The 11985-nt window shown below is 43.3% G+C and overlaps 1 long non-coding RNA gene across 1 annotated transcript in view; it reads left to right on the forward strand.

Moving 5' to 3' along the window:
• Nucleotides 1–11232, forward strand: part of LOC109859104 — a 140105-nt gene extending 128873 nt beyond the window's left edge. The window contains exon 3 of the long non-coding RNA XR_002250674.1: nucleotides 11159–11232. This is a non-coding gene — a long non-coding RNA (uncharacterized LOC109859104). The remainder of the gene's footprint in view (nucleotides 1–11158) is intronic.
• The last annotated feature ends 753 nt before the right edge of the window (nucleotides 11233–11985 follow it).

The raw sequence follows: 11985 nt of genomic DNA on the forward strand, positions 1-11985 counted from the left end.
AAATAAAAAAACATCAACTCGGTTATTTGTTTGTTCATTTATGTGAAAATCAATTTGAGGTTTTCGTGCGCGCGCGCGGAGCACGAACCTGATTTCGCAAGTTAGATTTTTGCCCCGTCGTCCACGTCGTCGACGACGTCGGTGGCAATTTTTTACTTGCTGGCGCGTGAAACGCTTTCGCAGATACGGGAGTCTGAAATTGACTGAAAACGCAGATAAACCGGTGACTTGGTGTTTCGCACAGTTTCGCTGATAGCCGAGCCCGAGCATTTACCCGCGCGCTCGTGCCGTCAACTTTCATTCAAAACGCATCACGGCAGGAGGCGCGAGACAACGTCGAAGATCGCGTGAGCGGCTCGAACAAAAGCTGAGCTCCAAAGAGATTGATCGTGTTAGAGTTATTAATAATTCGACCCGCGAATCCGCACGGCCGACCGTTCGAATTTTCTTTTTTTTTTTTTGTTTTTGTTTTTGTTCGTACTAAATTTTTCAAATCGAATATATCGCGCGGTTTTGTTAATCGCGCGAACCAACACGCTTCTTCGAAGAAGCTTCATCTTCGCTAAAAATGAAAAATTATCAGTAGAAACGAGAGAATAACGGACGAAACAAAAATAAGAAAAGCCAACATTTTACCTCTCCGAGATCCGAAATTCACTTTCTCAATTACCTCACCTACTTAATTTACAACTCGAGAATTGATAGCTCAAGAACTAAAACAATTGATCTTCTTGCCCCCCTCGCCGTCTAATATTTCACAGAGAAAATCCGTGAATTTTGCCGACACGGTGCAGATAAACTCGATACTTTCGCGTTATCAATTCCCGAAGATAAAAGCGGAGAAGATGAAGTCAGTTGGAGCGAACGAGCATCGATGAAGAGCGGAGAAAACGGGGGCGTTCAGCCGAACGCGCTCAATTCGCGAAGTAGTTCGCAAATTACCGTTCGATCGCGCTAATTCGCGCGGCATCTCACGGTAATATACTGCGAGGTATATAACTAGCGGGGTATAGTAAGTAGTTACCTCGCTCGATACATGTGCTTGTGTGCGCGCGCTTCTACCGCGCGCGGCGGGCGAGTTTCCCGAAAAATATTTCTCTCCCGGATTACAAGTAAGAAACTGGCCAACGGTCAGAGCGAGGAGAAAATGTAGCTACGCGGGGGATCGTGTAGCTTTCCGGGGTGGGAGGTATTAGCGTGATTACGAGTCGCTCGTTGGTTCCGCGCGAAAGTTTTGCGCGTTGCGATAAGGGCTTCCACCGCAAAGTAGGCACTTTCCTTTCCTTCTACGGCACGACGCTTGTGCTCGCCGGATCAAATGGCCTGCAGATGCAAAGTGCTCTCTTTCCGCGCGCATACCTTCCGACAAACTTTAATACGTCGACTTCGACGAGCTTTTCGCTTACCTCCGTCGCTTCGCGAACGCCCGTCCCTCGAAGCGGTGACGTCACTGCGCGAAAGCGTCACTTGAAACTTTCATAAAGCTCGGATATACGGCGAGCGAGCGCCGCGGCGGCCACTTCTCCGTCGAATGTACGCAACGCATTGCATATATTCGGGCGGATAATTGCGCGCACCGAGTCTGCATGCAATGGAATGGCATATTTTGCATAGTACCTTTTATGCGATATCGCTGCTACGTGCATTAAAATTATTTGAATGCTAATAAGCATCATTAAGAGAACGCGGTCGTTATAACAATATTTTTAAATTTCTTTTTTTTTTTTTTTTTTTTTAGAAATTCCGTGACGGAAATATATTACCAGCCGCTCTGTCCGAAAACATATTCTCGAAAAAATGTACAAAATTTAATTTTTTTTTTTTTAATAAATAAACATACGGAAAAAAATGTTTTGCTAAGCCTATCAAAGTTTTTGTTTTACCAACAAAAATGTTTAAAACATTAAACGCGTAAATTTGTAGATGTGACATAATGTAACTAAAATAAGGCGACAAATTTCGGAGGGGCGAGTTTTCAAAACAAAAAAAAAAAGAAGTTTATATCAACGCACATCCGCAAACTTGCTGTTACTCGAGATACAGCTCAAACAAATGTTTATTAATAGAAAATTAAAAAGTGAAGTTTTAATATTTATTTTTAATTATTATTATTTTCATATCGGAATATTATTTTGCAGTTGGAATAAACGCGACGCGTATTTTTAGTTTAAAAGCGTTGAACGTTTTTTCTAACAAAGTGCAGTTGCAAACGTTGACGTCAATATCTCTCCTTAAACAAAGCGTCGACGGGCAAACTTCCAAATGAACTTTTTTTCTTTGCTGTGGAAAACTCGCCTCCAAAATTTGCTCTTATTTTCATTACGTCCCGTACACCGGCGTAGCGCGCGCGCGCGCGCGCGTGATGAACAATCGTGTAATTACAGTCAAATGCAATTCTCCGCGCGGTAATTATCGGCCGTCTATCTGTCGGTAATAGTAATTAATACATATCAAACGATAATAACGCAAATAAATCGAAACCTCCGGCCCTCGAAACATGCGCCGCGGTTCGTCGCGCAATTTTATACTCGTAAATTTCGTATCGTCTATCATCGATACGCGTAAGCTGATACAACGGATCGAACGATATTCTAGTATCACCTGCGCGTTCTAAACGTTGCCGTCGCTTTCCATTATGGTAATGAATCGCGCGAACGGGCGCGATGCGCGGATCGTGAATTATTGCCTTTCAAATCGCGCCGATAAATACCCCGAAAACGCACGGAACGCTCGACACTTTACGCGCGCTTCCGACACACACGCGCGAATCCGAGATTCGATAATTTGCGGACGCGCGTTATCGAGTTCGATCGCGCGTGAATATTTAAAACTCCGGGCGCAATGAAAACCTCGCACGCGAGGTATACGCGCGCGTCGCGCATTACTCAAAAGTTATTCGGAAAAATTAATTGTGATAATTTCATATATTCCCGCGATTGGGATGTGATTTCTTTTTTTTTTTTTTTATCGCTTCTCTCTCTCTCTCAATAAATTGGAGCGGAGTTACAAACACGCGCGCACTTGCTGCACGGCTTTCGTATGTTTTCAAATTGCAGCGGATTTCTAATGACGATTATCGGAAAAAAAATTCTCTCGTTATTACAAATAATACGATTTTTAAAGTTCGATTTCCTCTTTCGGTGGCATATAAGCTTTAATTTGACGACGCTTTGCTGCTCGGCCGGCTTTTATCGGAGGACGTAACTTCCACTTCGTTTTCAAAAGTTTTACAAAACCGTCGAACGTGCGCGCGCGCACAGGGCGCGTGTCTGGCAAGAAAATTTTACTCCCAGATCGAATCGAAAAGTTGCCTCCGCCGCGGAATTTTCGCCGGAGAGAGTTTCCTTGAAATCGTTCTCTTTTCTCCGGGACACGCGCGAGAAGAACAGTCAATCTTCCGCATTTATAGGATTTACAAATATTCCACACACACAGCGATTTTTTTTTTCGAGTCGAGTGTGTGTGTGTGTGTGTGGAAACGCGCGATTTGTATACTAACCGTCGACTCGCATATGTATATACATTCACGTTGTTTATTTCGCGTTCGCGTTTTCGTTTCATATCGACGTCAATCCGACGCGTTTGCCGAGCGGCGATATATAAAAGAAAATAATCTGCGCAAACTGTTCGACCGGCGCGCTTTTTCACCCGCGCATTAATGAGAACGCCATTTTGTTTTTTTCTTTTTACCGTATCGTGTAGTAAACGCATCGCTCGATCGCGAAGCGTCTCTCTCATCAATTGCAGTATTCAGTTCATCCCCAATCTTTATTAACGATGAAAACAAAATCGTCAAGACTTGTTCCCCTCGTTTGTGGGCTTCCTCTCGCGCACACGCACACGATGGTTATTGTCGATATTGAACGCGCGCGCTTTTCCGGCGCGCACGTGTACGTATGCACACTCGATTCGCGAGCGTCTCCTTCTCTCGCGAGACGTACGTAGATTTATTGGCACTTACGTGCCAGATGTCTCTTCTTCCCTCCTCCCGAAACGTTCTCTCGGCCGTTATACGATACTCGTCCGGTAGTCTCGCGTACGTTCGCACCCACAAGTGCTTCCGATTTCCGAGCTCGCCCGACCTCTTGTCTCGGACGACGCGTACAACATAAATCCCCGCGTTTCCTTCCGTTTCGAGTTTATATCACGCGGGAGTGTTCGCGCGCGAACGAAGGATGATACCCCACCGATGATCTATACCCACCGTATTCCCGCGCATTTGTCGCATAAACGTGCGCTATACCCCGTCCGATTCTCGTCTCCTGCGTTAACATCGCAGGCGACGATGTCTCTCCCCCCCTCGAACAACTCGCGGAGACACTTTCATAAGCTTCAAGCTATAAATGCGCACGAGGAGGGAAGCGGTCCTTTGTCTAGTCTCGCGGATGCAATTTAACTCTCCATTACGCCGTGTAACTTTGAAATCACATACTGATATATCAATATTCTCTCAGTCTCATTTCATTTTAGATTTTATTTATTCAGTTCAATTTCAGTTTTACATATTGTGGCATAAATAAAAATAAATAAATAAAGTTTAAAAATGAAATTAAATGCGTACGCATCTTGTTCTGTTCACTTCTTCGAAACCATGGAGATTGTTTGTCGCGATTGCCAAAAAAAGAAATAAATAAGTAAAATGTTTGCAAATTGTAAATTATTGTTAATTTAAATCTTGATAGTTTTTTGCTGGTTATATCAATTTTTTACTCACAAAAAATTCGGGTTATCAGATGGTTTCCTTCTTGTACGGTTTCGCATCTCAAACAATGACAGAATTACCGTTACTGATTTATCACTACTATTGCTTACTAATAAAAAATTATTACTGTTATATTATAATTACTATACACAGTTGGCTTACGTTAATTAATTAACAATTCAATAAATATCGCGAATTTTCGTGAACGACTTTTCCGTTCAGATCCGATCCGATCTGTCTTCGCGCTGTGTCAAAATTTTTCAAACACCCCCGCATATATCTCAGCTCAGTTATCTTGATGTTATCTGAGTGCTAATAATTCTCCGTTAATGGCGCGACTGTGTGCGGCGAGGCAATAATGAGCTGTACACCGAGCATTGTGGCGGTGTATATATTCTCCCTCCCCCCCCTCTCTCTCTCTTCAATATAATTCACACTCACGGGTATTAACCGGTTAAAGCGTTCAACGTGCGGCGGCAATTAAATTTCATTAAATTTTGTTTGTTATAGACTACTACTACTGTTACCGTAATCAACATCGGGTCTGCGTCACGCGTAATGTTGACTACGAGCTTTGCTACTTCGGGCTTTTTCGGTGATAAATCGCGCAGTCGATGCGCAGCGCGACGCGATACTGTCATACGCAATGTTATTAACGATTTATGGCGATGGCAAGCGCGCGAGTTAAAGCGAATCGACTGCAGCGACAGAAAAACCTTTCCCGCGCGCAAGTTAAATACCTAATGCCCGGCGAAAACACGCTTTGCGTGTAAATACACGTATACATAAATTACACGTCAAATAAAATGGGATAATTTTTCTGCGTCACGGATTAAAAAAAAAAAAAAAAAAAAAGAGCGCGATGTTCAACACACATCGTCGTTTTGCGCTCGGGCAAAAATTTATTTTTGAAAGAAATTTTGAAATTTTATATCGCGCTTTATTCTCCGCGCTCGTAACACATAACCGAACGCGAAAGTTCTTCGCGGATTTTATGCTCGTTTCGCGTCTCGAAACGAAGAACTGTAATGCGCGCGGTCGTAAAAATCTCCCTCGGCGCGTCATATCCCGTCGCATTGGTGCTAAATGTTTTTATCTTTTCAGACGTTTCTCGCGAAATAAGACACGGTGATGACCGATTGTGTTCGTCGCGCCATCGTTTAATCTTAATCAAAGAATGCTGACCGCTAAATAAAGTAACGCATATCGTTCACGCGTGATAACCTTTAAGGATAATATCAATAAAGTTGTCGATGTCTTTATCATTAACAAGTGTGAAATATTAATTGTTATCATTACAATCAAAGTAATATAAGTCGCCGATAAAATAGAGAATAATTTGTTTTCTTGTGGAAAACCACATTTGTGCGCACTTTATGGTTTTACAAAAAGTGGGGAATCTGGCGAGTAATCTCTCGAGAGTACTTATTTGCAGCGGTAATTAATCACTTTTTGTTGTTGTTTTTTTTTTTTTTTTTTTTTTGTAAAAAAAAAGAGTACACAATTATTGACACTTTTACAGATAAATATCTTCGGATGACAAATGTCCCGAGCAGTTTCTAGGCTATTATACTCGTTTTCCCGACCTCATGTTATTCCCCGGGACGCGAAGTGCTTTGCGACTCCTGGCGGAATCCACGTCGCGTTCTACCGTGACGTCCTTTTTGCGGAGTGACGTAAGTGCTGCTTCCGTTTCTCGTTTATCTCGGAATAACCGCGCGAGTGTAACCGTAGCGCAAATCTTTCTCTCCTTGCCTTGCGCGCGCGCTCAACCCTCTCTCCCTCGGCCCTTCTCACCGCCCTCCCCATCCGTGTCGACTCTCATCCGGTTTCTCCAGCATCCAGTTTTATAAGCTTTATGACCGATGCGGGAGAGACCGCTGCCATTCGAGCTTTACGAGGCTTGTTTAAGGGTCCCGGCGAGCTCTCCCCGTTTTCTCTACACTCTTTCTCGCTATCTCGAATATTCGCTCGCAACGTACATATACGTGGTGGTAAGATATACGCGCGGTCGAATCATGTCGCGCGCAATTTCATCCCGACAATCGGTGTCTCTTATTCTCTGAATGCCGTTTGAGAATTCGACGTGCCTTTCCTGTCGAGAGATATCTCTCTAGACACGCCAAGCGCGTCTTGTGAGCTTTCTCTCTCTCTTTCGCTCTCTCACTCTCTCTCTCTCTCTCTCTCTCATTCTCTTGCTCGATCGTCGCTCATGCCGGCCGGTTTTCTACAACTCGAAACCGCGTTCTAACGTGCAACGTAATTTCCTACGTGCCTAGCGCGCTTCTGCCGCCGGAAACGCGCCGGGCGTCGACAATGTGGGCGTTCCGACGCTACAACACCCGGAGTGTCGAGACGCGCTGCTGCGCTATCTCAGCAGAATTGTCATCGCTCGTAATCGCGGAATTGAAAATACGAAAAATGTATCGCGGGAAAAATACGTTTTTTTTTTGTTTTTTTTTTTTTCTTTTGAGACAATATTTGTCTCTTGCATTTCGTACAATCTTCTTCTGTCTTATGAGAAGAAATAACATGATTTAAAATAAGGGGCCGATACGAGCCAATATACAAGATATTTGTTCGTGTGTATGATTTTATTATAAAATAGACAATCCTTGAGTTGAATCTTCTTTAGTGAATAACTAAAATAGATAAAGTTGCACATACGCGCGCAAAATACATAAAATTAAATGGTTTATCTAATTGTCAAAAAATTAAAAAACTGATGAAAATTATTGTGAAATCGAAATGAATAAAATTCGAAATCACTACAAAAAAGAGTTTGCTATTATAGCCGGAAAAAAAATTTGTTGAGTCTATTAAATTTTGATTTTATCGACAGAACAATATGTTGACGCAACAACAATCTCAGTAGCAAATTTTGTTTTGCTGGTTAAGTGGTAACTTCTTGCTGCTCTAACAAATCTTTTTTTTACGTGCACCACACAATTTAATAACAGTCTTTAAATTCCCCTCGCGATACGAAAAATCGATCGCGAAACAGCACCGATGTGTCGCGCCGCGTTAATTCCGTTCGCGACGAAAGAAAACGGACGCGATACGTTATCGTTCCGGTGACGCTTATAAATATAGGGATTTTTTGTTAATAACGTCGAGATAATTCTATATCCACGGCGAATAAATCATTCGGCGATTTTGTCGCAATACATATTGCCGAGCGTTTGATTTGAAACATTTACCGCGTCAATCATCTTCGCGATAAGTGTCGCGCGAGATGTCGAACATTCGTGTGTCGTGTGTTATCTATTTTTGAAAGTTACAAGTTTAAAAAGAAACGTTACAAGTACCTACCCGCGCGCTTTGTTATTCGCACACTTTTCGGTTCTCGCGTTCGCGATAAACGATACAATGCGCGCGCGGTTTATGATCGGACGAGCGAGCCGGGAGCGGTGGTCAGAGTAGTAGGAATCGGTTGTTATTTCCCGTAAATAGGGAATCGAGTGGATTCGACTCGCGGATTAAAAGCGTATAGTGGCGCGCGATGACCCGGACCACTCGGATTCGTTCGCATCGACGGTCGTTCTGAATTTGCTTTCGAGTGGGATTTGCTCTCTCTCTCTCTCTCTCTCTCTCTCTGTCTCTCGGTGGAGTCGCGTGTTATACCGAATAATTTGAGCGTTCCGCATATAAATTAAACCGATAATGCAGCACGATTTTCGTGTTAGTTAGAAATCAAGTGGGAGAAAGAGAGAAGAGAGAGAGAAAGAGAGAGAGAAAGAGAGAGAGAGAGAGAGATACACGATACCGCGCTAAATGCAATATCCGATTTTGCAGGAGTGCTCTTGTTCCCAATTTCGGCGACACGAAGTGCCGCGATCGCGCGTTTTAATAAAGTAGAATTAATAATCCTTCGCGTTGACGCATCTTTGTGGTTGCGCCGAAGCACCGCTGGTAAATTCCAATTGTCGAAATGTCTATCTGTCTGTCTGAACAATTTGTTTTGAATAATTGTTAAAGCGAAACGCGCGCGCGCGTACGTTGTCTTCGAGGTTTTTGCAGATTTTATTCTCTCTCGCGCATCAATTGAAAAAACAAAAAAACTCTCTCCTCGATATGTGACCGTTGACGGATTTTTAATACCGTCGATTGCGGAAGAGTGTTGCGCGCCTCGATCCGTCTCCGCGCTTTTCAGCGCGAGACGTTTTTTTCGGTCGCGACGATCAGTTATCACATAACAGGTGATCAGTAGCGCGCATTTTCTCTCTCCCCCCCCGTCCCTCTCCCGAATAAGTTACCATCGATAAATTATATCGGTCGCAAAACGCGGCGTCGCGTCGCGCGATAATTCACGGCGCCGCTTACGCGCGGCGCGAAAGCGAAGGCGTGGCACGCCGGAAGTGAGACGAACGGTTTCACGCGCACACGAAGTAGCCGTAACCACCCGTAAACGCCCTTATCCGCGATGGCGAACGGAGAAATACGAGGGGGCGAGGGCGTGGAAGGGCGGAGGATGCTACGCGTTGAAACGGGGGCCGAAAGAAGAGGCAGCGAAACGAGATAGAGTAGCAGTTTGCTCCGGGACATACAATTCTCAGATGAAATACGTAGCTGAAGATCTGAGATAGATTGAGAAAAAGTACCAAAGAGGGAATAAAATAAAAAAAAATTAAAAAAAAAAAAAAAAAAAAAAAAAAGTACGTACAGCCGACGTGCCGTACGACAGAGATCCGGATAATGATTTCTTTTGCGAGAGGAGGAGGATAATAAATTTACTTAAAAACAGGATCCGTTTAATCAGTGCCTAGTGATAAATGAATGGAAACGATGAACCTTATTATATTCGGAATTAAATTACAATGCCGGGGGGAGTTTCTCGACGAGAAGTGGATGTACGAAGAGTGAGGGTTAACAACGGGAACGGTGGAAAGCGAGCGCGCCTCGACCAAATTCCGAGCTGCGAAACGAATGTACGAGCTGGCTCGGTAATTAAGAAGTAAGGTGGGCAGGTCGACCCGACAGATAAAACTCGCGCGCCTCGTGCAAACGTGCTCAAGCCGGTTGCAACCTCCCCCGCTCGCTCGCTCGCTCGCCCCCTTCCCTTTCCTCTCTCTCTCTCTCTCTCTCTCTCTCTCTCTTTCCCGAGTCTCGGGGGCGAGTTTTCTAAGCGAGATACCATGAGGTCGTGTCTTTCCCGAGCTTACAGCTCTTCACCGCCGGCTGCTATCTCGTTCCTTCTCACCTGCAGCTTCTGTTTTCTCTTCCCGTCCCGGTTTTTTTTTTTTTTTTTCGGACAGTCTTTTAGTTTCTTCGCCCCGTCGTGGCTTTCCGTCTCTCTTAATCCACGATGATATCGCTGATCCGCGAACGTGTCTCGAATTGTCGGTGCTTCGAAGGGGGATTATGTCTCTGTCCTCTTCCGCCGGAGACTATATCCGTCGCCAGCGGCGACGCGGAGGTAGAGGCGGAGACGTAAACTAGCTTGTCTTCGGGGCGAGAGACGCCGTCGTGATTTCTGTACATAGACGCAACCGTGAATTCAGATTACCTCGCTATTACAACTGGTGTTCAGACATTTGTTGATTATTGTATCGAGAGTTCCCGGGACGAGCAGCGCGAATACACATTGTTGTCTACGTTGATGTCCAAAACACCGAAGCTGCGCTTCGTCGAATTATCGTTCGGATATGGTAATTTTGCGCGAAGAGCGTAAAAGCGTGTGTTGATTCTTTTTTTTTTTTTTTTTTTCACTCACTTTAAATCCCCATCACGCAAAATATTAAGTACGTAATAGAGTTCGCGCGACAAGCTTCACATTAAAATAAAAAAAAAAATAAAAAATAAAAAAAAAATACTTGACGACGCGCGTCGACAAAGTTTGCGACGTGTTAACGCTTCTGCAAACGCGCCGAATAGACTCGAGCGCCGCCGTGGAGTGTGTTTGGGACAGTGTTGTTGTACATACTTCCAATTACGAGCACGCGCGAGTTTGAAGCCCCGTTGTGTTTTTCTATTTACTCGCGACTTACGAAAAGAACGGTAAGAACAAAAAAAAAAAAGAAACAGTGCAATCAAGCGTAATGTAATATACTCTCTCCGGCGTGCGTACGCACGCAGAAAAAGAGAAAGAGAGAGAGAGAGAGAGAGATGCGAGAGCCAACTGGACTTCGGTGTTTTTATGTGTTTATTTGCCATTTTGCTGCACACACAGCAAAAGAGTAAATTTGCATGGAAATTCTTCCTGACGTGCGCAAATCTACCAACCTATTTCACGCCAGACGAAAGATCAAAGCACTTGCCTCCAAAAATTAAATTATAATCAAAATATGAGAGAGACGGAGGACAAAAAAAAAAGACTGTCGCTCGCGTTCAATTCCCGAACAACAAATTATATTCATTTTTTTGTGAGGATTTTTTTATCAGAGAGAGGAAAAGAGAGAGAGGGAAAGATTACGCGCAAGCTTCTATCCTTAATCCTTTGATTCTATCGTTCATAAGGTTTCGCTTCGGACTAGAACAGAGAGATGCGCCGTTATCAACGCGACCCGCACAGGAAGACTGTCAACGTCGAAGTATTTTAAGTAGGAAATCGATTGGGTCAACTCTCACACGTGAAGAAAGACCTTTGCAAAACGCGCAAACGAGATTCCACGATATATGTGTATCGAACTCAATGTAAAGAGATTGTATCTTTTAACGCGGTATTAACCAAGTGCATGCTGATGGTATTTTCGGCGTGAGATTAAGAAAAGATGCGATTTAACATATTTTATTTTAATTTTCGCGCTTAATCCGCGTGTAACGAGTCTGGACCGACGTGCGGTGAGAGAGCAACCGCGACCGGAGAATTGAGAGCAAAGAGACTGACTGAAACCACGTGTTATATCTTGTGCAATTATCATGTCGGAATTTCTTTATATTTTAAATTGGATCAAAAGCGAAGTGTGCGAGTTTATTTCTCAAGGAAATTTTAAACGTGTTTAAAAAATGAAAAGTTTTTAAAATTTGAAAATTTTGAATTTTTGATCGTAAAATTTTTTCAATATTCATTTTCATGGAAAATTCCGAGAAAATCGTTGTTGAAAACTCGGTAATTTCAGACTTTTAACATCAGGTTCTTACGTGACTGATATTTTGACAGAAAAAAAGTAAAAGGATGAAAATTACACAGCTGTTAGAAAAAAATTTGTACTGGCAGATTAAAAACTTAAGAATCATTGTATCTAATAAAAATGAAAGGACCTTTCCCCACGCAACTGAAAGAGAAAATTTATTAAAATACTAAAAACACGATTGTGTAGGGTTGTAAAGAAAATGTGGCAACA

This window comes from Pseudomyrmex gracilis, unplaced genomic scaffold (assembly GCF_002006095.1).
Source record: "Pseudomyrmex gracilis isolate BER0280 unplaced genomic scaffold, ASM200609v1 scaffold_238, whole genome shotgun sequence".
Lineage (NCBI taxonomy): Eukaryota > Metazoa > Arthropoda > Insecta > Hymenoptera > Formicidae > Pseudomyrmex > Pseudomyrmex gracilis.